This window comes from Mytilus edulis, chromosome 4 (assembly GCF_963676685.1).
Source record: "Mytilus edulis chromosome 4, xbMytEdul2.2, whole genome shotgun sequence".
NCBI classification, from domain to species: Eukaryota; Metazoa; Mollusca; class Bivalvia; order Mytilida; family Mytilidae; genus Mytilus; species Mytilus edulis.
Genome location: NC_092347.1, coordinates 88220668 through 88244056, shown reverse-complemented (window position 1 = coordinate 88244056; position 23389 = coordinate 88220668). Strand labels below are relative to the sequence as shown.

At 30.5% G+C, this 23389-nt stretch overlaps 1 protein-coding gene across 3 annotated transcripts in view; it reads left to right on the top strand.

Moving 5' to 3' along the window:
• The window catches only part of LOC139520897 (G-protein coupled receptor dmsr-1-like), a 53005-nt gene that overhangs the window by 4101 nt on the left and 25515 nt on the right, over window positions 1-23389 (top strand). The window contains exon 1 of one of the 3 annotated variants that reach the window (XM_071313923.1): window positions 10832-10955. The exons of 1 other annotated variant lie outside the window; for it this stretch is intronic. The gene's annotated coding sequence lies outside the window, so the exon portion shown is untranslated. Of the gene's footprint in view, window positions 1-10831; window positions 10956-22394; window positions 22461-23389 lie in introns of those variants that run through there. One more of the 3 variants, XM_071313925.1, reaches the window with a different exon arrangement.

Genomic DNA, 23389 nt, shown 5'->3' with positions numbered 1-23389 from the left:
TAAAAGTTACCGTGTATGGCTCTATATCAATTAGTGTTCTCATGACCTTTTCTTCGCATAAATGTTTCTCTTTGAGATCAATTCCTCCGCCTTTGCTCGATGCGTATGTTAGATATATACATTTTGTCTGTCTTTTTTGTTTTGTTATCTGTTTTCTACTGATTGCATTGGTTATTTCTCTTTTTATTGGTTGCATTTATGACTTATTTTCCGTTTGCTGATATTAGAATTAGGACAGTATGAATAACAGGAAACGCAGAAAATAAAAATCAGACGGTTCTTCAAATTAAATTATTACTGTTATTAACCGTGTGACGATTAAATGATAATTCATTATAGTTTTCTTTCCAAGTATTGCCTTAGATGTTTAGGGTCTAAGAATGCATTATAATTTCATGTACTGGTATTTATTAACATTGTATTTTTATTGGTAATTCCAATTCTGTACAGTCACTGTTGCGTACAAAAAAAGACTATCAAAGAGGGACGAAATATACCAAAGGAACAGTCAAGCTATTAAAGTGTTTAATGTCGCCAAGTAAACAAATGACGTGAAAGTAAATAAATAAGGTTAACTGCGCATAATCCTGATCATTAACATGATATTGATATACAATGGTGGCAAAAAACAAAAATGATAAAATCAGTTCATGTTCTGAAACAACTTTTGTCGACCCTTTGGTATGGTAAGAAAAATATATCATTATACGCGCAAAAATAATCAACGATTTGACGTTCCATGCAATGTCTAAGACAGAAAGTATCTTAACTCCCCGTCACGTACAAAACTTTCCGGCACCTGCTCATTTGCTAAAAGGTGTTGTGTCTTATTCTTTAACCTATCTGTAACATACGCTATTCATAAACACATATAGAAGGTAAATTCATGCAATGTTTGGTTAACCAGTCTTTTTGTTGTCAGGTATCAGTTGTTGTAAATATTAATTGACACCTTACATTGATAGTTGTACAACGAAGGTTACTGGTTTGGCTCCTAAACGTTTAATCATGCCAAATCTCCTAAAGGTTGTTTATTTTACATTTAATCACTACTTACTTGATTGTTCGATACTGATATGATTGCAAATTAATAAGCATACGTCATGCTCATGATGTTGCTGAGAACTTTGATACTGAAGTTGAACTTTCAATATACTTTTAACAGTTACACTTTTCCTGATTGTGGAGGGCAAGTCAATTTAAATGCTTCCACTATCCGTTTGTCTGTTTTATACATCAATAAACTGATGATTTATTATACACTAATAACATTTGTCCTTTTTTGAAATCAGAATCATCCATCTCAAAACTTTATATCAGTAATTTTGTTCTTGATAATCAAATGTTAAAAAAACTAACCCATAAATAACTAAAATATCATGTACCTGCATAAAAATGTAGTTTATTTATCCCATTATACATTTCTTACATGAACCTAATTTGTTTAGCCTATATTTCAAGCATTTGTTTGATAAAGATAGTGAAAAGTAAAACAACCCTTTATTAATTGTATGAGTCCAAAACGCATTTTTGAATTTACCACCAACAGGAACGCAGAAAGCCAAACATTTCAGTCGTTGGAAATGTTGTCAGAGGTTTTCTCAATTTATTTGTGTATTCTTTTTGTAAATAAGATTCTTAGGTTGAGATGGAAGACATTTTACAATTTCTGTTACAAATTATGCACTACTTTGGGGAAATTTTACATTTTAAACAGAAATTAATCTTAAACGATTTAGATGTATGTTGAACTAATGTCGTTTAGTTGTTTGTGTCAGATGTTGGCTGACTCATTGGCATGTTACCAATATTTCATTGTAATCACACCAAAAATGACCTTTAATTGTGTTCTTACACTTTTTAAAGCACGGAGGTTATTGAAGAAAACAGATGTAATCCCTCTTTGTAAACATTTTGTAACAACAACAAAAACTTCGTAGCATTTATTTCATGCATGTGAATTCTGGTAACAACAATAAAAACAACTAATTACAATCCCAATATACAGTATGTATAAGGCTGTATAAGTAATGAATATAATTTACGTAAAAGGTTCTTATCAAATGATGTATTGATTGTCATGCCGGTTAGTACACTTAACCACGACTCAAATGTATTTACCTTTATCATACGATATTGATGACGTAACACAGTTTTTTTAAATCTCAATTTCATCCAAAAACTATACATTTCTAATCATGTAATAACCAAAAATTAAGGCAATTTAATGATTAAATATCAAAGATACTGTGCATTCTAAGAGAAATTCAATCCCATTAAAGGTGTATGTTATATTTCGAATCATATTTTATTCGTTTTACAAAATTATATTAATTAAAAAATATGATGTTAGTGATCTCTCATTAAAATGGGTAGTGCTTTTACAATATCTACATTTAGAGGAAACATCAATTTTTGATAATTTTTCAAATCTCATGAATGTTTTCTCTTAAAAGTCGCAGGGTAATTGCTCGTCATAAACCAATAATTTCTAAACTATGATAGAAATTTAAGGCACCTACAATGTAACTTGTCCTTCCTCATTGCGCAACAAACTTGTCCATGTGATACCGAAAAGCCTAAGATGTTTATCTGAATTTGTTCTTATACTTGACGGGAAAAAAATTAGTTTCATTTGTACAAATTAAGAGCAGCAGTAATTGTCATTTTTTTTTATATCGTATATCAACTAACAAACGGGACGTAACAGAACTGTATTTCAAATTAAGAGCTCAGTATGCTACAGTTAAAATAAATGTTTGATTCATTTGGGAGAACTCAACCCTCCCTCTATACCTCTATCCCATGTAGAAAAACAAACACACAGCAATACGAACAGTAAAACTCGGTTAAAATGAAGTCCGTGTCCGATTTCAGAATAGGTAACAAAAGAAACTTAACAAAATGACAATATTATAGATAAACAAAGGACTACTAGCAGGAACTAACATGACAGCTCCAGTCATAAATTAAACTTATTGAAAGATTATGTCATCTTCATATGAATATCAAGTACACTCCCTCCCGTTAGGTGTGTAGTGTCATATCATCATAAAATATATATGAGAACAACATAACCTGTATCATGTCAACAACTTGTTTTAGAATAAAAGTGTTAATTTACGATGCAAAGAACCTCAATATTAAAGCCAAGATATTTCATCTTTAATCACCTGACAACAGTATCGTAATAATATCCTTTCTCAATATAAAGTGTATTTAAAGTTTGTGTTAGCTTTTGGTATGAATGTTATTACTATAAAAGATTTGATGTGAAATAGCTGAACGTAAAAAAAATGTAGAAGATGTCTGCATGTTGATTTATATTTACGAATTATGACCTTGTACCGATGATACAATTTAGTAAATGTTTAGACTAGTTTGTAATATCGAAAATCCTGGTGTAATAGTTTTTCGGTAATACATAAATTTCTTTCGTTAAAATCTAACACGTTTTTACAAACACAAGCTAATCGAACAAGTTCATATACTTAAACACCATAAGATGGTGACAAGGGAATAGTTAACTAACAATAGGAAATAAAACAACATCTCCTTTTTGTGTTTGTTTATCATCTCTTTTGTATTATTATTTTTTTTTTTTTTATATAATGATTTTAACACAATCCCTATTTATGACAGTGTTGACCTGTTATGTCTTATTGTTTTGGTCACACCTTGTTTTCAATATAATGTAATTCAATGCGACTGTCATAAAGGTGAAAGGTTTTGCTGTTATAAAAACAGGTGTAATCTACCTTTTTCTGCATCAGTAAATGCATATTGTAAGTCAGGAATATGACAGTTGTTCCCAGTTTGTTTTTATGGGTTTAAAGTTTTAATTTTGCCTTTTGATAAGGTATTTTCCGATTTGAATATATCTTGTAATTCGGTATTTTCCTTATTTCTCTTCTTATAAAAAATAAATTGTATAGTGTACCTTAACATCCGCCAACAATGTACTGACAGTATAACACTCGACACTTCTGATAGGACTTTATTTAAGTAACTTTACAAAACATCCATTTCAATAAGCGAAACTGCACCAGATTCACATTTTGACAATGGACGTCTTTTGAGAGAAGTTCAAGGCCAAAGTATTGTTAGATCCAAAACCTAATATAAATGTTGAAGAACTTATCTAACCCAAAATGGACCTAAAATATAGCCAAATCTAGTCACCTCCCCCTAATGACCATCTTTTAGTTCGCTCAACGAAATTAACAAACATACCATTATTATAACTGTAAATAAAATGACCAAGTTGCGATCTGATTTTGATTAATTAAAGGTAGCCAGGTAAATGTTCAATTAAACGTGTGAATCTAATTATATTTCCTGCTATGTTATAGATAGTGTTAAGTAATTAATTATATATATAATTATTTCTACATCCATTATAGCAAGGTGACAAAATATATTCATCTTTTGTCAAGTAAAATTTTGTTTGATTAACAAAACAATGTGTGTATGATATTGACCTCGTGTATTTAAGTGATAATTGAGATATCTGTGTAGAACATATGTGTGAATAATGGTTATATGTTATTATATTTTTACACCTACGATTGGTTATTAAGACATTAAATATTTATTTTACTCACGTCAAGTCACATATGGTCATCACAATATTTGATATATATTTATATTTGATTAATGTTTAAGTATGCTAGAAGTTACATATACAACTTATTACTATTGTTTTCATCTTGTGCGTCATTCCGTATCTGGAAAAAAAAGTCTGGCTAAAGGTAGATAATATCATTGATACAAGTTTTTATATGCTTATTAGTAGCAATAATATTGGATGTAGGCTACTATACATAATGTTAGGCCCTTATCGTAACACCGACACTCTATAACTTCGGTTAATTAAGTTGCGTTTTTTTTTTTTTCGTCAATTTTGACATCCAAGAATGTCCGAATACAGCTAATACAAGCAAGTTACTTAATCTTATGAATAAATCACACTCTTACACTTAAACGGGTCTAAATGACCTTTCGTTAAGTCTCATACATCAACGTCATGAATTATGAAGGAAAATAAACATAGAAATAACCAAATAGATAGGTGCGAAAATAAAACGTGAAAAAAAAATCTATCACAGACCATAAGCAGGTGAAAGACATAACATTCTATGGTCTAATATAATCGACATACAAACAAAAGTCAATTTAACATTCCACACAAAAAATTAAGATTGAGCAGCAAAAACCTAATCATTATGTTTATGATGATTAACAAAAGCGTAATAAAACAGGTTATGCACGGATACGCTGACTAAGTTGCTCTGTCTGGTACTGCTCACTTTGGAGTGCAGGTTATTCTTTCAAATTAGAACTTCTTTCTTGTTCTGTATAAAATTATAAGTTAAACAAGATTTGAGAATCAGAAAACTACTATTGAATCGTATTTAAAAAAAAATAGGTACATTAACTTGTTATTTGGATTTTGAGGTATTTCCTAGTAACTTCTATCTTCTTCCTTTTTTTGTATAGCAACACGATGGTTTCTTTGTGCGTTTATACAGGAAACGTAACATTCCGTGTTTGTCCATGTCGTGTACTATTCAATTTATTTTGGCATGCTCATATCTTGGTTTTGTACTTAAACAGAACTGTACAGACTTCCACATAAAAAAAGTCGTTTCCGTTCTGCCTGGCTCGATAAATTGATCCGGAATTAAAGTCCTACTTTACGACAGTCTGTGTAAATAGTCGTGCACAGAAGATTACGTATCTTAATACACAACATATGTCTACAAGATGATGTTATAAAATAATTCCATGTCAACGGATTTTAACAGAATGTCGGACCGTCACGAAAGAATTGAAGATCTAGTGGTCTTTGGTGTAGTAATATGGATTTCACGTTTCCTTTAAGTTTAATATCAATTGCCATCTTTTCTTTTATTGATGAATGCATGACACTTAAAACATATTTGAACGAAACTATTCAGTGAAATACAGATTGAATAAAGATTTAATTTGTCTTGAAAATAACTCAGGTTTAATTATATGCAACAGTGAACCGTGTCACATTTAACGATTTCTATAAGTCAACATTACGAGCTGAATTCTTAATTGAAAATATGCTGATCAAATATAATATTCTGTGAAATCTTGGAAACCGTTTTGTGAAGTATTTATTTCATTTACTATAAAATAATATATCCATTGTGTACGTTAACTATCGTCTTTGGAATAATTTTTATGTAAAGTTAGAATTCACTTCAATTCAAAAGCCTTGCATATATAAGTTGTGATTCTCATTAACTTGAAATAGAACAAACCTCGTTGCAGTCTATGTTCTTGTTGGTGAATGTCCCCTAATAATGGAACTGTTAGTACATTTTATAAAAATGTGTAATCGCCATGAACATTTTTCGCTATTATGGTTTCTCTATATGTATAATAGAATATACAGGCTTACATGTATGCTTAATGACAGGACTGCAAACTTCGTTCATTTCCTTATAATGTTTAATTAAACTATTTTAGTTGTTTTTTGATTGGGTCAAGATGCGTATTAGTTTCTCCATAGGCGATAATGGTAACGTTTTCTTCGAATTCTGTTGCTCAGTCCATATCGTTAACTTGGATATGTGTGATGGTTCGTTTTAAAGCTGAGACATTTTGACATATGTGGTTAAATTTTCGGGGTCCGAAGTGAGGTTATTTTTTCCGTAAACTAGCAAACCCCGAGCATCCTTTTGTGATGCGGCTCCTCATGGTAAAAAATCCCATTTTTAATACAATAAGTTCTTTGAAAATTAAATACTTTGAACACATTTAACAGCTCCATAGATTTTACACATTTATTCTGTGTTATCCTACTTTCTAAATTAACTGAAATGGTTAAGCTCAGTCACTTGTTTATCATAGAAAAGTGTCAAATATCACTACACAGATTTTTTGTTTACACGTGACTTTTGACGTTCCTCATTTCAAGGCGCATAAGGATATTGTCCCAATTAGTAACGGACGATGACGGGTATGGTGTATTAAATCATCACATAATACCTTAAACACAATTGTCAAACCCCTATGTTTCGTCGGTGAACCTTTATTAACTCTATTGAAGTTGGTGAATATAATCCATTTTCACATTACCATAATCTCAAACACAACTTACCACTGAATAATGATTGATGGATTGTTTTTATTTGCATTACGTCTTTTGGTTAAAGTGTACCAGAAAACACTTCCTCGTCTTGTACTATTGAAGTAATAACGGTGGTTTGTTCAATAATAAGTATACTGTGTAATGTTGTGTGGACTGTATTTGTGTTTTCACATCGTGGTGGTGTTCAACAAGTTTTACAGAGCACAAACCTCCCCTTTTGTCAATTAGTTTCATGGTGGGGTTTTTTAAATGGAAGTTTCTTTAAATCATTTCCAAGATTCCGGTAGGAATGTACTCTATTACTTATTTTGTGTCAAATCAAGCGGTGATGTTGACTGTATGGTAATACATTTTTAAAATATCATAAGATTTATAAATTGACTGTTTTCCGAGTCAAGTAAAAAAACTTATTTTCATTAAAATTTAACTGAGACTTGTCAAAATATGGTAAAACTTCATAATTTTTGTTTTGCTTGCTTTGTTTTTGTGTATCCGTCTCTCACAAGGGATTGACCATTGATAATTTCTTTTGTAATTCCATTTGTAGTTTTAAATAAAAACCTTCGTTACATGCATGGTGTGTCATAGTTTTTGGTCATATATTCAGGCAACAGTAGTTTTGAAAGTTCAAATGTCATTAATCGATTAATAAAACAAATCAAAGTAACAAACTAAAACTGAGACAACTGAATAAACTATAAAAAGAGCAAGATCGGTGCATCGGCATGGTGAACGTCTCCTGCTATGAATGCATCGCATGTCATGCAATTTCACACTCAGTTCACAAGTTACAAACAGAAATAGGACACAATCGGTAAATTTACATGCAGATAAGGCAGCTATTCTGGAATCTTAAGATCTAAGAATAGTGGGTTTAGAAACAGACATATTATCGTCCCATTAAATCTTCTAATTTCAACAAATGTGTTGTAGACAAAATATCTTTTGATTATATCACCTCTGTTGTATTTATTTTTGTAATCTGTGCTTTTCTTCACAAAAGCAGATTATTAAAAAAATAATGCAAGGAACGTATCTACGTTTCCTATTTTTGAATGAAAAAGCTCTTTTTGATGAGGCGGTGTATTCAATTTTTCAATTGATGATTGGGAAAAGTAGTGTTAAGCGTAGTAAAATTAGAAACTTTGACATTACTGTAAACGTAGAATTTAAAGAATCTGCAACGGATTCCCGCTAATGGCTTAAAAAATAAAATCACAAAAATACTGAACTTCGAGGAGAATTCAAAACGGAAAATCCCTAATCAAATGGCAAAATCAACTGATAAAACACATCAAACTAATGGACAACAACGGTCATATTCCTTAATTGGTACAAGCATTTTCAAATGTAGAAAATGATGTATTGAACCTGGTTTTATGGCGCTAAACCTTTCACTTGTATGACAATCGCATCAAATTCCATTATATTTACAACGATGCGTCACAATAATTCCTGATGCTATTCATGTCTGTAGAAAGAATCCACGTTAAGAATCCTAGAAAGATGTTTTGTTGAGTACATGTCTATGCATCTTTTTAAATAGATTTTTTATAAAATTTAGGTGTATAAAGAAAAACATAGAGATAAAGTAATCATTTTCTTACATTCTGTTCCACTATGTCTTTGTTTTGCGTTAGTTTAGAATTCTTATTATGTATTTGTATTTTTCTTCTTTGTCCGTGCAAATGTCAATTTGTATTGGATCAAACACTAGTTCCAAAAACAAATACTCTGAAGTAGAAATTATCACTTTGCTGTGCTTTTTGATCGATAACATAATAAATTTGTTGTTTTTTTTGCGGATTGAAATGTCAAAAGTCACTCGATAGTCAGTTTGTACTAGCTCATACAAACTCTGAAGAAGAAAACTTACTAAAAAACCTTCATAATCCCTTTCTTTGTTTAAACAATTATTTCTCCAATGAAACAATCATGGTGTAGAAGATAATATATTACAAACAAATTAATTCAAGAAACTAGCATTATTATAACTCTTCCCCAAAATCCTTTTCTTTAACGAATTATTAAATATCCCTCCGGATTGATATTAGGATTCAAACAGATACAGGAAGGTTTCGTTCAAATGACAATAGTTTTCCCTATTTGAAATGTATGCCGATGAACAACCTTCGAATGCAAACGCAATGGCTTAGTTTATGTCGACTTCTCGTTTTAGAAAATAGATACCTGCTGGAGTCTATTACACAAAGACACTTACGACTAAGATTGATCGAAAGTCGTGAATAATACTGATAATCAATCTTAGTCGTAAGTGTCTTTTTGAAGCCGACTCCTGGTCTCATAAGGTTCTGTTTTTATTTCCAATTGAACTGACATTGAATACAAAAAACTTAATTTGAATACTCCGTATGACAATGTGCACGTTATTAGGTTACTATAAATTCATCTGTATTCCATTATCTGTCTTCTCAATTTGCCTATCCTCTCTTTAAAATACCTTAAGCTTACCTTGGTATATTCACAAAAGGTTGTAATTCTTATCCTAGTGCTATCATTTCTGTGCTGACAGGAATTATCATTGATATTTAAAAATAAACTGTTTACAACTCTTTTGAATGTTTGAAATACTAAGGCTTTTCTACCTCAGGAATAGATTACCTTAGCTGTATTTGGCAAAACTTTTAGGAATGTTGGTCCTCGATGCTCTTCAACTTCGTACTTTTTTTACCCTTTTTACTTTTGTTGCATTCGGGCGTCACTGATGAGTCTTTTGTAGACTAAACGCGCGTCTGGCGTAGATACAAAATTTTATCCTGGTATCTATGATGAGTTTATTTACAACCACTAGGTCGATGCCACTGTTGGTGTCTATACAAATAAATCGGATTTTATTCTAATCCTTAGACAATCTTTGTACCAATTTCTCTACTTGGACCATATAAACTTAAACTATAACTGTATTATTGTAACAATTTCTCCTTTTGTGGTCAATGACAGCGCTTTTATTACTGACGTATTGTGAAATGTAACCATGAATTGATTTACTTTCGTTATCTATTATACGATTGATTGATATCTATTTATTGAAAACAACATCCTTTATGTACATTGTAACTAATTAAAGATACTCTCCATAAATATAATTATTGGTCCACTATTAGTTGTTCAGAATAGTCGTATTCTATTTATTAAACGGATTGATTAAATTGGAAGCTTAACTTATTGATACATTTACTCTTTATTCTTCGTGATTTTTAAAGGTGAAAAACTTTGAGCTTTTGTTAAATAAATTCATTTCATAATATTTCAAAATCAACAAACAATATGATATTGTGATCATACTGATTATTGAACATCAATTTTTCATACTTAAACAATAAACCTATTTCATAATAAGTTATCATTTTTTGTTTAGCTGATGACATCATCAATATTATCCATTTTATAAAGTATCTGATTTTGTAAACAGCCCTGAAAGCTTTTGTTTCATCTGAATCTTTATCCAATAAATTGTATAATTTTACATAAAACTAATAATGAATGGTAAACATAGAAACAAATCCTTATTAATTATTTGTCAGCAAATGATTAAAAGGTGTTATTTGTAACTGTAAAATTACACTTCACCGCAATTATTAATACGGCTTCCTATTAGCCTCGTCCTGACAGTATTTTAGAGAAATTAGTTACCATTAAGTATTGACAATATAAACGGTTCTCTCAGGCTGAGTTTGATTGGCAGTTTGGTGTGATCGATTTCATGAAATTATGCTTCTTTTATAATCTGCTGAAAGCAGAGAAGTTAATGGTTTTGAAACAGAGAGAGAGAGACGCTTACTTGGAAATTTCTTATAGTTATCCTTATGTAAGTAATTTTAATTTTCAATAATTATTTTTTTTGTATTTTTGTTGGGTGATTTTTTTTTCAACTAATATTTTTTTTTACATTTATTTAGCTTTATTCCAGACTTGATTTTTCTCGTTTATTATGACCAATATTCTATAAGAAATAGTTTAATGTGTATGTAATCACTTAAATACATAACATCTTATTAATGAAAGAATTGTGGAAACGAAGCGTGTTTTTCTAATGGATAATAAATATGATGGTATCACAACGTATCTGATGCAGAAATTTGTAAAGTACAACTAAACAAAAATAACTTTCAACAACGGATTATATTTAGCTGGAAAAATGTTTAACGGTATGATGTAAGAAATTGCTTCATTATATAAGTTGATAACTACTTTGAGTTCAAATTCTTTAGACGTTTTTGTTTGAACCTGCGTAAACTGACCGTTATTTATAAGTTGAAAGTTTTTCGTAGTATCTTAAGCACTTTTACATTTTAAGATATACTAGGTACTCTTTTTTTTGTCAGTCGCACATTTCAATTAATTCTTCGAATTATCTTCAATCTCCAGATTTTAGATTTCAATTGCAGTGTTGACCTCGTTTTAAAAAAATTCAAAGAATGAAACAAATGTCTGATGACCTTGTGATTCTAGATCTACGAAAAGATTTAGACTTTCATAAAAACAAAAAAAAACTAAATAGTTTACATAATGTTACATAAACTACATGATGAAATGATAATATAAAAAAGTAAAAATGTTACATGACAATTTCTCAAAGAAAACCAACGGATAAATGTGAAATAAAAGCTATTTCTTTTTAATTAAAAATACAAAAAATAAAACCAAATTAAAACCAAACAAAAACATCTGTAGAGTTGAGTCGAATTCAATACATTAAATAAAATATATCCAATCGAGTTTTTCAGCTACCACAATAAAATTACAAACTCAACTCGTATTTACTTGTTATCTTTGAATTACCAATATTCAGCTCGAGTCATGATTTTTGATTATGGTAATCCAAATATTGACACTTCTAATAGATTATGTCTATTGAAAAAATTAAATGAATTCATGAAATATAAATACTGTAGACTTTGGTTTCAGCTAATCTCATTTTTCAAATGTTTGAAATTGATAAATTATGCAATTGGAAATAGGTAGGTCAGAAGATAAAATTCACGGACGTTGACACTTTTGTTCACTAGAAATCCTGCATAATTTACCTGTTATTGACAAATTATTTTGCATCGAAAGACATCTCAAACACAACAAACGAATTGATATCTGAGACAAAATATAGAGCTTGCTTGAGTTCGAATTTTTGGTGTTAGTTAGAAATGTTCTGCTAACGCGTTATTTAGCTGTGGTTTTTTTACCTTTGTTTTGAAGAAGAACGGTTCTATTCCTAAAAGACACACGCCAATCCTTAAATCAACAATTAACAAGTTGAAAAGAAAGGATTCACACTTAATCACTAAAGAAATGTTTACGTTTTGTGTTTTGAATGCGTAAGTTTGTATTATTTGATTTACCCTCTAACAATTAGTTCTTTTCAATGCTTTATAAAGGATTGTACGTAATTCAGTTATTTCACTGTTCTAACACCTAATTGAAGTGACAACTTCTTTGAAATGTTGTTTTATACCAAATAAGGAGGAAATTTGACATCTTTCACGTATTTGAAAAAGATTTTTTTTAAGCAGTCCAGTTTTATTGAATAAACGGAGATGCTATAAGAACAATTGCAAACCAGGTCAATGTTTGCCTATTTTGATGTATACCTCACCTTTTCTAACATCATCTTGACCTCTTACATTCAAATTATTGTTAAATATTGATCTGATGTCCAACAATAAATGATACAACCCGTATTTAAAAAAAACTTTATCAATTGAAAAATTAAAGCTGAAGTTTTAAATCTAAAATTTAGTTGTTATCAGAAAAAGAAAATTTTATGATTTAAGATTTATGCAACAATTCAATAACAATGCAATATTTATAAATCAAACGTATCTGTAGAGTCTTACTGTCCTTCAAAGACCATTATAAATACGTATATGAAGCCCTATAAATCAACAAGTATATCATTTTGTAAAGCGATGAAATACGATAAAATATAGGGTATGTCCAATGAAAACAGCAGTTTAACTCATCGAACCAAAGTAAATACCTATAATTCTTTGTAGTATCAGGCGGGGGAAGTAGTCACACATTCATAACAAACAGTTACATGTTAAATCACGCTTATTCATACATTACATTATAGAATTCTTACCTTTCAGAGGCACGTATACTGTATGACGTTATTATATCCAAAAAAAGTATAAAAACAAGTTTATTATCCTATTTTTCATTCAAGTTACTGAAAACTAATATCAAATATTGCCAAACAAGGGAAACAAGTGCAAACTTTGAATGGTTTTTTGTTTTATTTCGTCCCAGTCCTGATGTTTTTACAGTTTAGCTGTTTAATTAACCCCCAACAATCAATAACTATATCAATAAACACATTACCTGCAATAACGACAGCTAGTCTGTATTTTTGAAAACACTTTCTATCGATGAGCGATGACATTTCTCAATACTGAGTACAAATTACAATGTCCATTTGACAATGTTCATTTGAAACAATTAAAAGTTTTATTTGATATGTGTTTTGTAATTTATAAAAATTTCATTTCTGGATTTGATGTGTTTTTTATTTGATTTTTTATTTATTCATATTGTAATGGTAGAAAATCATTCAACAGTAGAAAAATATATATAATTGACTTTGGTTTAAAGATGATAAATTCAATGTATTCAGTTTTGAAAATCAACATCGTCAGGTTGACAATAGTATTTCGTCCTTGAAATGCTTATCTTTAAAATTTAAAAGATTTCAGGAAAAAAAACATATTTTCGCGATACGATTATTACAATGTATTTTTAAAAGAAAGATAGTAGAAAGATAGTGCTTTGAATATGTATTTAAAAAACATGATTATTGAAACTTTATAGGGTGTCTGTTATCAACATATTCGATTATTTTTATTACGATACTGTGTCTTTTTGGCATCTTTTTCAATATGATTTCAGAATACCATTGAAAATAATACTCTAAAAAGAGTTATTTGCTTTTATTTTACCTCAATCAATTTTGTTTTTAAATGTAACAAACTTTTTATATGTACTCGAAATAAAAAGAAAGAGTTACTACCCGACAATCTTTGTACAACTGAAAAGTTAATAATTTTCAATAAATCTACATATATGTAAAACAAGTTTGTAATATTTGTATCAAATCGAAGCTTGTAATGTTCGTATCAATATTGAACAATCATTATGTATTAATGTGCATGTAGTATTGAATACTAACGTACATGTATGAAGTTCTTTACATACAAATGTTTTGAAGTGGAAAATTTGATGTACATTTTGTGTTATGGTGCAGTAATGAAATTATGTATTTAAATGTCATACCGTAAAATACACATTTCACACAGCTGTCATGAAAAAGTTATTTATAAAATATGTAAATAATAATACATGATTCATGAAGATTTTTTTTATCTTTTTAAGTACAGTATTGAATGGAAAGTTTTCCGTTCCATTCAGAAAGAACTAGGGACAACAGAGCCATTTTCAAAAAAAAATTTTTTCATCAGATTTCTGAGAATCATAGTGCAACAGCCTAAAATTCTACCTTATAAGGTTCTTACAATATTTTGGATAATTTCTGAATTTGTCGGAAAATTGTTAAAACAAAATGTTGAGATATTATGCAAATTTTAAGTATGTTTCATTCACAAGAAGGACATCGGTAAACCAAACCAAAATTCTGTTGATAGTAAAACTATGCTTCATCTTTCGGGTTCAAAGTAACTCATTTGTGTGAAATGTGCACTATTGAATAAACAATCCTCCAACAAGAATAACTTTAGGGCTTAATAGAAATATCTAATAGTGTGATACTCAATTTTAAATGTGTATGCTATACATTCTCTAATAATCAAGCTTCAAAGGATTGGGCAGCTTTAACGTTTTGACCCTGAAAGTTAAACAAATTCTGGGAAGTTGACACTACTTTTCTACAAAACAAATCGCGTAGCTTGCCTCTAAAAATCTTTTTGCAATTGAGGATGATTCTCTGTTTCGATATTGATGTTTTAAAGAAACAGCAATTCTTAAAACTTAAGATTTTTGTGAAAGTAACCTGTGATTAAATGTGAAACTTTCGATTTGAGTTTTTCGTTGTTTTTCTTCATAAACAGTAAAAAGAAAAACTGACATTATCTTTTAAAATTGTAAATGTACAGATATAGCGGTTCAAACATCGAATACCCATGTTATCACATGTCACATCTATGAGCCGTGTATAGCAGAACGTCTTCATTTGTTTACATTAAGTCTATCTGTACCAAAAGAGATAAAGAAGAAAAATAAATTGATAGCAAACCAAGCAGATACGAGATTACAAATCGAAGTTGAAGTCGTTAACCTGATCGGTTATATCTTATTTACACCATCGTTTATGCAATATTATAGATTTTAATAGATAAAATGACAAAAAATATATACCAAAGATGTAGGACAAGATTATGTATTTCACTAAACGGTATACCGAAGATGTAGGACAAGATTATGTATTTCACTAAGCGGTCTTTAACAGAGAACAATGATGTCTTTTCAATGAGAATAATTAGCCATATTTTACTCACAAACACAAACAAAAACACACACACACACACAATCACACACGTGTTGGTTGTTTGTTTTATTTATTTTAATGATTAACTAAAGAATAGCGTTTAAAGATGACTCGTAATCAGTTTCTGAATCGACATATAAATTGAAATCTGTTACAATTGGTTGCATGTGCAGTGAGACTTGCATTGCATTTAGTGCATCAATTACTGAATGTGGGTTTTTTTTCAAATAGTTTTGAGCCAAAAGATCAACTGGTTATCAATCAGTTCCAACAGATATTTACAAACTCAAGATATATTCAGTTAGCAACATTACCAACATGACACATTTAAACGATTTGATATCCCTCTCTCCATTAATATGTCGATTCTATATTGATAAATTACTAAAACACTAGTTTTTTCCTACAATAATAACGGAAAACAAGAAGAAATATGTGTTTTAAGGGGATGGTGTCTTAGATTTACATTGAATAGATCGTTAGAGCAATCGGAGAGATAAAGCGATGCTTTCTTAATAATTTCTTGCTATCAGACCAACTCTAATGAAGCGATGAGGCGATCGCGCGTCACTGATATAATCAAAAATACGATCAAAAACTATTTATCTGCCCGACCTGTTATAATTCTGTTGGAAAAACAAACAAAGATGTTTTCCAGGCACTACTGGCAAGTTCTAATATAAAATAAATAATCAAAATGCTAATGTTCATTTACAATAGACTATACGCGATTTTATCATGGGATTTTCAAGGAAAACATTGCGCGGCTAACAGCTGATAACATTTGTTACATTATAATTATTTTTACTAACGATATAATCATTAAAGTAATTAAAAATTATTCTTTGTAAATTTTGTATTTGACTGGTGGATTTTCAAAAATTCAGAAAATAAATCTTACGTCTTTGCAATTTATCTGTTAATAATACATATACGTGTCCACTAGTTATTGTGCTTTTAAAGTTTTTGTCAGTTAATGTAGTATAAATTCTAATTATAAATGTGCGACCCGAAAAAGAAAATTGAGCTAATAAGTAAATCAAAATAGGACAGGTCAGAAAACGAGTCAAAATAGGACAGGTCAGAAAACGAGTCAGTAATCTAAATAGGACAGGTCAGAAAACGAGTCAGTCATCAAAATAGGACAGGTCAGAAAACGAGTCAGTAATCTAAATAGGACAGGTCAGAAAACGAGTCGGTCATCTAAATAGGACAGGTCAGAAAACGAGTCAGTAATCTAAATAGGACAGGTCAGAAAACGAGTCGGTCATCTAAATAGGACAGGTCAGAAAACGAGTCAGTAATCTAAATAGGACAGGTCAGAAAACGAGTCGGTCATCTAAATAGGACAGGTCAGAAAACGAGTCAGTCATCTAAATAGGACAGGTCAGAAAACGAGTCAGTAATCTAAATAGGACAGGTCAGAAAACGAGTCAGTCATCTAAATAGGACAGGTCAGAAAACGAGTCAGTCATCTAAATAGGACAGGTCAGAAAACGAGTCAGTCATCTAAATAGGACAGGTCAGAAAACGAGTCAGTCATCTAAATAGGACAGGTCAGAAAACGAGTCAGTCATCTAAATAGGACAGGTCAGAAAACGAGTCGGTCATCTAAATAGGACAGGTCAGAAAACGAGTCAGTAATCTAAATAGGACAGGTCAGAAAACGAGTCGGTCATCTAAATAGGACAGGTCAGAAAACGAGTCAGTCATCTAAATAGGACAGGTCAGAAAACGTCTCAGTAATCTAAATAGGACAGGTCAGAAAACGAGTCAGTCATCTAAATAGGACAGGTCAGAAAACGAGTCAGTCATCTAAATAGGACAGGTCAGAAAACGAGTCAGTAATCTAAATAGGACAGGTCAGAAAACGAGTCAGTCATCTAAATAGGACAGGTCAGAAAACGAGTCAGTAATCTAAATAGGACAGGTCAGAAAACGAGTCAGTAATCTAAATATGACAGGTCAGAAAACGAGTCAGTCATCTAAATAGGACAGGTCAGAAAACGAGTCAGTAATCAAAGATTTTAGATCTCTTAAGATCTCATTCATTGTTATTCTTAAATATTGGTTACAAAATTTAGTGGCCATTACTGTCTTTATTTTTTATGCAATAGTCGGTTGGTTGATTGCTGACCGTGCATAGATAAATATGTTCTGCAAATAAAGGACATTAAAATAACAAAACATCCGCTGGAACGTTATGAAACCTGAGAGAAATAGTGTATGATTTTACCATTAGTTTGTTAAGTTCTATAGCAAAATGTTTTTTTAGGTTTTCCGATATGGTAATTGGACACTCGATCATTGATGTATACCCGGAATTTTATTTCATTTATATCAAAGCGAGTTGCATTATCCATCAGATCTTTTGTTGTTTTGTTGGAGGTTTTTTGTTTTTTTTTATCTTGACTTTTATCTTCTTAATACATTTATAATATTTGAACATTGGTAATCTGATGTTGTCTAAATTTAAAACTCCACAAGGAGCATGCCAGTCCTTAATAAGTGCATGCCACGTCCCCTATCTCCACAAGGAGCATGCCAGTCCTTAATAAGTGCATGCCACGTCCCCTATCAGAATGGAGATCAAATTTGTTGTGAACATGACGTAAAAGTTAAAAACGAACAATTTGCAAGAAATTTTTCATTACAATTCTCACAGGTCACCCTATCACGAAGAGTGCACGCTAAATATAAATCCTCATAGAAGGATGTACACTTTAAAGGTTGTACTTTAAATGGCGTAGATTCAGTAGAACCAGTGAAATGTGTTTCAGCCAGACACATCATAAATCGGTCATAGCAAGAAACATTCTTATCTTTGCTTTATAATATTGAATTTAAATTGTTTATTTTTCATATCTGAGATGAGAATGAATTCTACAAAACTGTAAATTTGTGTTATCAGCGTTAGATAAATAGTCAATTAAGTCAAATGGTATTGGCGTGTTGTATCTGTAATGGTTTATGTAGTTCTTAACATAATTACTGTATATCACAATATATATTCCAAAACATAATTAGAGGTTATAAAAAAGAAAATCATAATCATCTTGAGGCACTAAAATCTAGCGTCACGCTTCTGTATTGTTTTGTCATGTGTGTTGCATTGAAATATTACCATCATTTATGTACAATGTACATGTACTAAGTAATAAACATAATAGTTCATGTTCTCATCACAACTTTGGGATATAAAGTAAAGGAAACTTTGAAATTGACTGCTATCTTGCTCTCAACTGTCTTGGTTATTTATAGCATGACGTAAAGGTGGTACTCACTAAAAGTACTCACTAAAAGACCTTGAAGAAAATAATGATATTAATCTCTTTACTCAATGATGCGATTGGTATGATGTAATGCTACTGGCATGGATGTTTACTTTTTGAATATAGGTGTTGAGTTATTGTAATTGTTATACATTTCTAGGAGGGGGCGAAAGTGTAAGAGTCGATTGTGTCGCGTAGTTGTAAGACAACATGTACTGATTGCCTCATTCTTAATGCACATGAGTGGGAGCTTCTTTCCGAGTATTTAAAACAATAATTTAAGGAGGCACTCGGATTACAAAAAAAATATAAAATTTGGCGATTTCTGTCCGACGATCGGTGCTTTCCTTGGAATACGCTGGTTGTGGTTTCTCGAAAAACTAAGGATTTTCTTATCCCAAACATAGATTACCTTCGCCGTATTTTGCACAACTTTCTGAAATTTTGGATCCTCAATGTTCTTTAATTTTGTACTTGTTTGGCTTTTTAAATATTTTGATATGATCGTCACTCATGAGTCTTACATATGAATGTAGACGAAACGCGCGTCTGACGTACTAAATTATAGACCTGGTACCTTAAATAACTATTGTACCAATGAAGCAAACCGTCATAATATGTCTTCTTGAAAAAGAATGAACAATTTGCCTTGCGTTGTTTCTGAAGAACATGGGACGATTATGTAACAGTGTCATTTAGATATATATCATAATGTCAATGGCTCCACAGAAACTACAGTCACGATTTCCTATAAACACTTTTTTTTGCAGTTGTCTTTACCTAAATCTGGTAATTTGACTGGGATAAATAATGTATGAAAATGAGTAGATAGGTTTGTGCCATTTCGTTTATTTTTCATTGTTGGTTTCCTGTCTTATTGGAATATCTCTTTTAATTTATTTTTTCTGTCCGTACTTTTATAACTCGGAAAACGAATTTTGCGACGTTCTATACTTTTGTCCATGCGTTTGTATATTGTGATTTTTTTTTTTTGTTAGACAGATTATTATGCAACCCTGAACCAATCTTTCAGAATACTAAAAACACCCACTATTGTTTAAACATAAAAGTTTTACTTTCTTATTCCCTAACATGTCAGATTAATTGACTTGAATTGCCATTTTATTTCGAAAAGCGTGGAATTAACCTTGTAAAAGTCAAAGATTACAGGAGTTTTGCAGTAGAGACGAAATTTAATGAACAAATCTTAAATTTGTCAAACTGTACGCTCTACGTCATACGTCATCTAGTCTAAAAATAAACAGAAATAAAACATAAAGACTGATTTTAAATAAAACTAAAATAATCGTTTCTGACAGATAGATTTAGATCTAAGGTTAAAAATGTCAAATGAAAGAAATTGTTCATGTCTTATAATAATCAAAATAATTTTAGATTTTAGATTTTAACCCCGACAAACGTAGCTGTTACTTGAGAGCTGGTAGCACGCTTTGTACTAACTAAAGTTTAACAGTGCATAAAAGTTAAACTTGAGTACAACTGTTGTCATGATATAGAATAATTAAAAAGATTTAATGAAGATCTTGGGTTTTTTTCCTTTGTTGTATGTATATATAGTTCAATCTGATTAAAGAAAGAACATTATTTCCCTAAAGATTAAAGTATAACCACGTGACATCACGGAAACAAATGGTACATGGTATGGCGTCATTTACAAAACAACTGTCGGCTTAGAAATGTTCAGTATGGTACCGGGTTTATAGGTAATTATAGAATAAATTGCTGTGCTGACACACACACTCAAATATCAGTATATATTGTTTGTAAAAAATAGGAAGGTATGTTAGTTTCATTTGCAGTTTGAAGTCGAACATTTTCTCTATATCTCTATATCGTATTACGTTGACTTGTACCACTCTTTTTTCTGCAGAAATCGTAGTAATTGTTTCGCCACTATTCCTCCTTCCTCAAACTTTTTTTTTATATATACATCTAAGTTTTTGTTCGCGTTTGAAGCAGAATATTTGTCACAAAAACTAAAATCCACATTATAGAAACATTTTTTTCATATATATAAAATGGAATAATGCATCTTTTGCAATACGATTTCACATGTTGACAACTTGGATTCAGATAAAATATTTTCTCTAACTTATAAGCAGATAAACAGACATGTTATATATAATTTCAGTAAAAACATTGTATCGTTGGATGTTGTGAACTTTTTTAACCATTTTATACGAAAATCGCCGTATTCCAATCTTTGTGGTAGACTCCCTTGAATACATGTACATTAATTTTGTAAATATACTTAAAATGCTGCAAATTTAAATGCTATTATTTTAATCTGGTCATGGTGTTCCAGCATGGAATACATATACAAATGTATGCTTCTACCAGGAAATACAGTAATAAGTGTTTATTAATTACAAACGGCAGCAATGTTAATATTGTAAATAGTTTCTGATTAGTAACCTATTAGTCTACCACATGCTATTTAACAGATATGAAGAGTTTTACCATCTGTCTAAAGAATGGAATAGTTTGTGTTGATCAGGAACAAATTTATTATATTATTCGTCTAAGAAGTGTTTGTGTTTTTTATATTGCACATTGGATTTAGAAATACAGAAGTATTTAATGTACGTCTAAGCAAATATGAATTTACCAGCATTATACTATAGCAAAGATCCCTTTACTGTACAATAGGTACATTAATTGTATTCTTATTGTTTTATGAGCTATTAAAACGTAAGTCAATTGAATTAGTTGTTTTGACGTTTTTGACAAGTTAAAGATTCGTGTGCTGGCAGAAAAATATCATAACTAATTCTAAAGTAGATATAAGAAGATGTGGTATGAGTGCCAATCAGACAACTATCTCATCCAAGTCACAATTTGTAAAAGTATAGCTTAATCTACGGTAAGGGCTTTGCTCATTGCTTTAGACCGTACGGCGACATATAGCTGCTAAATTATACGTCAGTTGGTTTTTGAGGAGAGTTGTCTCATGGGAATCATGAAAGCATCAACTTTTTTTAATAGCATTTATTTATAATTCAATGTTTTCGGTGAATATCTTTTTTTTACACATTTTTAATGTAAACATGTTCAGAGAATTTACATTAAAACTCTAACGATGACCAATATATTTGTTCATTTGAGGGTATAAATAATTTGTCAAAAAATTGAATAATTGAAATTAAAATTCCAAAGTTTCCAAAAAGGCGTGTTTGAAGTGATACAGCCATTTAGTTTGGACCTTTTTGTTGAATTTAAGTAATTTGAAAATGTTGGAGCGTTCACCGACGTGTTAATTTTTATTAGCGAGCTTGTTTTCGTCGTAATTTCTTATACCATTTCCGTGCTTACAAACACTGACCTGTTGTTTGTGGATTTACAAATGTATAAAAAGTAGTAACAAATATATAACTTGCTATTCGTTATGCTTTACTAACTTTCAACAAAAAAATACCCTATGACGTAGACAAATGTTTCCTTATTTGAAATGTGAACCATATCACATGTTATGTTTTAATTTTCAATACAATGTGAATGAGATTGAATTATTGTAAGATTGTTTAAGGTAAGTGGTCTCAGCAGGAAAACTCAGCAGCAGGAAAGATCAGTTTCTTAATGAATTATCCCTTCAAAACTTGCTTACTAGCCAACACGTGCTTCTGTCTTCTAAGGAGGGAACCTAGCAAGTTTGTGTGGTTTTTCAGTGTTATTTGTCACATGAGGATGTTATTTGACGGTTGATTCAAGTCTGTTGTAGCTCGTAAAATATGTTTCACTCGCTGCGATTTAGAGATTGCCAAAGTAACATATACACCATTGTAATCCGTTATTTGACATGTAAACATATTTTCACTTTCTATTTGGAATGTTACGCACACATTTGAATTTGTTTATATCATGAAAATATGATTTCTTAAATTCTTTAAGTTATAGTACAGAATATGTTAGTTGGTTATTATTTTCATCATTATTCACAACACCTACTATTTACCATTGATTTTGATCTATAAATACTAATGGTGCTGTTATGTGAGGAATACCTAATGTTTATTCATTGATATTGATCTATAGATAATAATGGTGCTGTTATATCTGAAGATTACATATTTGCATTTCAAATTTCTCAAAATATCAAGTTTTAACAGGATACATTATTAGCTATTTCAATATGTTTCTGTTGTATTAAGCAAAACCAGCAACTACATATATATATATGTTGTATCGTTATATCGATGCATGAATTGTAACGTTATTTACTTAGAAAGAATGAACCGGCACAATCAGTGAAAACGTAAGGGTGACTATGTATGTTACTATTTACTTCCTGAATTACGGCATTGAAAATTAGAACAGCAGGCAAATAAGATGATATGCATGAAATACATTTATTCTACCATTGACTATAAAACACCTGAATTTTAGGTGCATAGTAATTAATAAATTCAAGCTTATATGTTTGTGTGTCTTTTATTACAATGTGTAAGTACGTTCTTA